We start from the raw sequence: 6,146 nt of genomic DNA on the forward strand, positions 1-6,146 counted from the left end.
TTTATAGGTTCACGTGGCAAGGATCACCTCCTGTGATGGTTAACAGTGCAAAACCCCGAACCCAACCCATCCCCATCGTGTGGGTTCCAAATGATAGGGACCCCACAGGACAGCGTCGAGTCGGCCCGGAGAGTTTCCAAGGCTACAAATCAAGGGTGGAGAACAGCTGACGTGCAGGCCAGCTCCGACCCATGAAATCATCAACACCAGGGAGCATCACACACGTCCCCAAAGAGAAGCAGATCCAACCACATTAGGGGTGAGGCAATTAAACGTTTAACCAGTGTGACTGTGGATAATGTTATAAATATCCAAATGGCCTTGGGCTGAAAATCAGGATCCTCACTCTTGCTACAGCTATAAATCTTTGTCGTCTCCCCCCCCCCCCCCAATTGTTCTTGTTGTTGTTGTGGTTGAGAATATGCATATCAAAACTCAACAGTTTCTACATGAACTTTGGCTGCTTTCTTCAAGTTGTGCAACCATCTTCTCCCTCCATTCCTAAGTCATTCCTCTCTCATTAACCCAAACTCACTCCTCCCCCCACCCCCACTCCCATCTTCCCCCTCTCCCACCCTCACCAGGTTCCTATCTAACCTTTGCTGTTGTCCATTTGACCCACAGACAGTTCTTGAGCAGAAAGCTCAAGGTAGACCTTTTGTACTAGTTAAGCTAAACTGGTTCCGTTTTAAGATGACATTGGGGCCATTTTTTGGCTTAATGATAATCTCAGGTCCACCTACTCACAGTGACGTCACAAAGTCGAGTCCATGAGAACTTGAAATTCAGTTCTGTAGTCTCCCCTATTGAATTAGGATTCTTCTATGAGATCTTTGATCAAAATGTTCTGGAATGGGAGCCGGGCACCATCCAGTTCTTCTGGTCTCATGCCACAGCTGTAAATTTCTACAGAAACAGATCTCCAGGTCTTGCTTGCACGGAGCTGCTGGTGGGTTCAGCCTGTCAATCCTTCAGTTAGCAGCCAAACACTAAACCACTAAACCACGGTGCCACTTGGTCCAGCTATTAAATTTTGACTGCATACTTCTTTTAATATCACAATGACATCCCTCCCCGCCCTGTTTTGTACAAAGACAATTTTTTTTCTGCATTATTGTTGTGAAGTAAAAGTCTGGAAACCATTTAACTGCCTGTCACTGAGGGATTGAATGCTAAGTAAAGGTATAGTTTGTAAGCGACTATTTTAAAAAACCAAAAATAAATGTATATTTAGAAACTCAGAGTTTCTAAGATCTATTTCTAAGCGAGAAAAACAAGAGAGAATTTATTTGATAGACCTCCAGTATTTTATTCGTAAGAAAGAAAGGTTATTCATACATATGTCAGTTTGCTTATACATGGACCACCTCTAGAAAGAAACACAAGAAGACAGCATAGCTCATCTCTGGAGGTCAGAGTGGGTCCAACTAATTTTTTCCTTAGGCATCTATTACTTTTCCAATTTTTTTCCATTGGAAATAAGTCATTATTTTAAATGCAGACCTGAGGTTGCTTAGAACTAAATGAAGTGAAATATTGAGCATAAGTCTCAAAATAGGCCTTCTAAGTACCCGTATCCATTGATTCTTATGCTCATGAAGATTTTTTTTAACGTTTTATTAGGGGCTCATACAACTCTTATCACAATCCATACATATACATACATCAATTGTATAAAGCACATCCATACATTCACTGCCCCAATCATTCTCAAGGCATTTGCTCTCCACTTAAGCCCTTTGCATCAGGTCCTCTTTTTTTTCCCCCTCCCTCCCCGCTCCCACCTCCCTCATGTGCCCTTGGTAATTTATACCTCGTTATTTTGTCATATCTTGCCCTATCCGGAGTCTCCCTTCCCCCCCTTTTCTGCTGTCCCTCTCCCAGGGAGGAGGTCACATGTGGATCCTTGTAATCAGTTCCCCCCTTCCAACCCACTCACCCTCCACTCTCCCAGCATCGTCCCTCACACCCTTGGTCCTGAAGGTATCGTCCCCCCTGGGTTCCCTGTGCCTCCAGCTCCCATATGCACCAGTGTACAACCTCTGCCCTATCCAGCCCTGCGAGGTAGAATTCGGATCAGCTCATGAAGATTCTTATGCTCATTCTCAAACCAGTCCGAACAGATGTTTTCCTGACTCTCTTTAATTGCCTCTTTTCTCTTCATACAGCGTTCTGGTCAATTATACCAATGGAGAACTCATAGTGTATCGTACCTTTATTCAACAGTGCCTTTTGGATTACAGGGTCCTTTCCCAATCGACAAATGTCAACCCGCTTGTAGGAGAATAAAACAAACGGATGCCAGGTCCTTTGACACACACACGAGATCACCATGAGTTGGGGTCACCTGGATCACAGCTGGTTTTTAAAGTGACAGTGTGGCAACTAATGTATGGGCAATTTTACTTGCAGCCTGCATAAATGAAACTGATTGATCACGTAAAAGTACAAGGACGTTCAACAAAGCAATCAAGCAATTCCTAGGAAATGGAAGACCAACGACTTGTCAAATGAAAGATACAATATGAGTGTACGCATGTGCCACCACGTCAATGCTGACTCACAGCGACCCTCTAGAACAGGGCAGAACTGCCCCTATGGGTTCCCGAGACTGTAACTCTTACAGGAGTAGAAAGCCTCTTTCTCCTGCAGAGCAGCTGGTGGGTTAGAACTGCTGGCCCTTGCCGTTATGAGCCCAACTTATCACATATGATTCATTTAGGAATAGCAATGATAAATCTACTATACTCATATAAATCACATTTTTAAGAAAGTGACTTTTCCAAGAGGGGGAAAACCCATTTAGTAAGAATAACACTGTTTTGCATTTTTCAAATCTCTTCAAAGTCTGGTTTAGAAAATAGTTGCATCTTCCTATTCTGTATTCAACCTGATTTGATACGCGCTTCTGACTGATGCCTATAAAGGAAGGCTAGCCTCATAGAACAATGTAGCTGGAAAACAGACGAGTGTTTTAGTAGTCTTTTCAGATATTTATGATTCTTTTCATATATATCATACCAAACTTGACTCAATAAATGTTGTTTCCCCTTTTTAAAAACCATTTTATTGGCATATAATTCTCACATCATACAACAGTTCAATCACATTAAGAAGGATTGTACAATATTGCCAGCGTTAGAACATGTTCTTTCTGGTACTCATGGTTATTCAAATGGTGTTTCCTAGAGATCAGGTGCTGTGTGAGCTTGAACCCTAGCAATGAACTTTTGGGTTCAATATTACATTGAACTCCAACGGTCTATCTTGAGCTTCAGGTGGATCTTTTGCAAGTAATTTGTCCACCGCATCTTCTAGATCTTCCAAAAACTTTCATATTTCAGACAAGATTTTAGAAATGGTGTGCTCTCAGATGACTCCATGGATCTGAAAAGCCCAGAAGACTCACACCCATCGAACGGCATGCCTGTGTGGCTGCCTAAGGCTCTGCAGAGAAGCGACAGGAGGTGCCTGCCAATGAGGACAATTGCTTCCTTTTGGGGGATGAAGATGTTCTAAAGTGAGACAGCGGTGATTACTCCAGGACTTAGTGAATATAGTTTTAAAACACTGAATTATGCACTTTAATGGGTAGATTTGATAGTACGCGAATCACATGTTTTTAAAAATAACACTGCCACTTGGGCCACAGGAATCCCCGGGTGGTGTAAACAGTTAAACCCATGATGTCTAACAGGCTGTTGGTTTGAATTCACTGAGATTCCTTAGAGGGAAGGCCTAGTGATCCACTTGTGGACAAGAAACAGTCTTGCAATGGATGAGCTGAAGCATTCAGAGAGTGTGAATGGCTGAACGTAGGACTACGATGGGCACTGTAAACCTTCACTTGGGATCACACACAAAATGCCGAAAACCAAAACAACCCCTAGGGAGCAGAGTTCTACTCTGACCCCAAGGGCTGCCAGGATTCAGAACCCTCTCAAAGACAACGGGTTTGGTTTGGGGTTTGGGAATCTGACCACCAACCTTATCAGAAAAGAAGTCTTTCAGTGTTGGGAAGGTGGATGAGCTCATGGAGGTTCTCGAATTCACACGGCGTTTGAATGCCTCAGTTTCATTAGTGACATTCAACACAGATGGTAGCTGCTTTCTTGGGGTGGAGGAGCCCTAGTGGCATAGAGGTTAGGTGTTGAGTTGCTAACTGCAAGGTCAGCAGTTTGAAACCACCAACTGCTCCACTGGCGAAAGAGGAGGCTTTCTACTCCAATAAGACTTACAGCTTCAAACCCACAGGGTTCTACGCTGTGCTGTGGACTCACTGTGAGTTGGAATGGCAGTGGGTTTGGTTTGGGTGTTCCCTTGGAGGGACAGTCAAGAAGGTGTCTGGATAGAAGCTGCAGTTAGTTCACCTTGCAGTTCAGTTCCTCAAATATCCCTGATGACAACCCCTGTACTTCCGAATCCAGCAGGTAGGCTTTGTCTCGATTTCCTATCTTTGCCTACAGATGATGAGAAATATCTTACTTGGGGGCACAAATCTAATAAAGATGAACCTTTTCACTGCTTCTCCACGAACATTCTTCAGTCACTTTGGCACCCATGTTCTGTCAGTGTGTGGTGGTGAGGAAGCCAATGATGCCACCAGTGTTGGGCGTCCCTGCTTTGTGGTGTGCAGTGGTGAGGGTGTTACCCACCATGGCTTCTGGACCATCAGTGAAGATGTCAGCACAGGTGCTCCAGGGTCTGTCTACCTTGAGAGGGAACATGGCTATTCAGGACTTCAGACCCTTCAGCATCACGTGGGCGGGTCCCTAAGCATCTTCTAGAAGGCCTTTGATGTAAGTGGTGATACGGGATGAGCCCAAGCAAAATAGCACATGTCCATCCACACCTATTGCTCTTCCGTCTTTTGATGTACCATCTACTGATATGTCCATTTCTAAGGCAAGAATGGACTCCCTGGGTGATGCAAGGAGTTCATGTGCTCAGCTGCTAACCAAAAGTTAGGAAGTGAGAGTCAGTCTGGAGGCTCCTCAAAGGAGGGCCCGATGACCTATTTCCACAAATAAAAATCTCCCATTGAAAACCCTAAGAAGCACAGTTCTCTTCTGACACGTGGGGGTGTCGCGAATTGGAGGCAACTCCATGTCAACTGGTCCTGGTAAGGCAAGGGCGAAATCCGGCACACAGTGGTTCAGCTTTCATGTGTGAGGCTCAGTCTTTCACTTGACAAGTGTGATGGTTAGGGGCTATGTCAACTAGGTATGCCTGGGTTAAGGGTAGGGGTGGAGCTCACAACTACCAATTGCATCACACTTATGACACCTCCTTGACATCCTAAGTCTTTCTGTATAAGACAGAGGGGTCGAGGAGACTCGAATCCCCCTTTGTCCTTTGCTTTCTGCTGGAGCTGCAGCTGGATCTTGTGTCTGGCTCCTCCACCTCCTGCTGCATCATCTGCCCACCCCAGGAGCCATCAGCGAACTACCAACGGTGGATTCCTTTGACTGACTCCCGGACCTCTGCATCCACCAGCCTGTCGGGGCCCCTGCTGTCTCTGCCTCGTCATCCTGCTCTGGGTTGCATTGCCTGCCATCCCAGGAGCCTCAGCGGAGTACCCTGGCTTGAACCAGACTGCCCTTGCCTATTTTTTGCAACTGTGTAAGCCATTTCTTTTCTTTCTTACTTTTTTCTTAAGTAAATCATGTTATTGGGGGGCTCTTACAGCTCTTCTAACAATCCATCCCTCTATTGTATCAAGCTGGGAATGATTAGGGCAATGAATGTACAAATGTGCTTTACACGATTGATGCATGTGTGGATGGTAATGAGTTGTATGAGCCCCTAATAAAGCGATTAAAAAATTGTATCAAGCATGTTTGTACATAGGTTGCCATCATCATTTTCAAAACATTTTCTTTCTACGTGAGCACTTGCTATCAGCTCTTTTGTCCTCTCCATCCCACCCCTGCCCTCCCACCTTCAGGAACCCTTGATCAATTACAAATTATTATTTTTATATCTTACACCATCCATTGTCTCCCTTCGCCCACATTTCTGTTGTTCGTCCCCCTGGGTCGCGTGTGTGAATATGTCAATCATTGTAGATGATTCCCCATTTCTGCCCCTTTTCTTCCCACCTTCCTCCTACCATCATGGTAACACTGCTCCCATTTATGTTCCTG

This window comes from Tenrec ecaudatus, chromosome 13 (genome assembly GCF_050624435.1).
Source record: "Tenrec ecaudatus isolate mTenEca1 chromosome 13, mTenEca1.hap1, whole genome shotgun sequence".
NCBI lineage: Eukaryota > Metazoa > Chordata > Mammalia > Afrosoricida > Tenrecidae > Tenrec > Tenrec ecaudatus.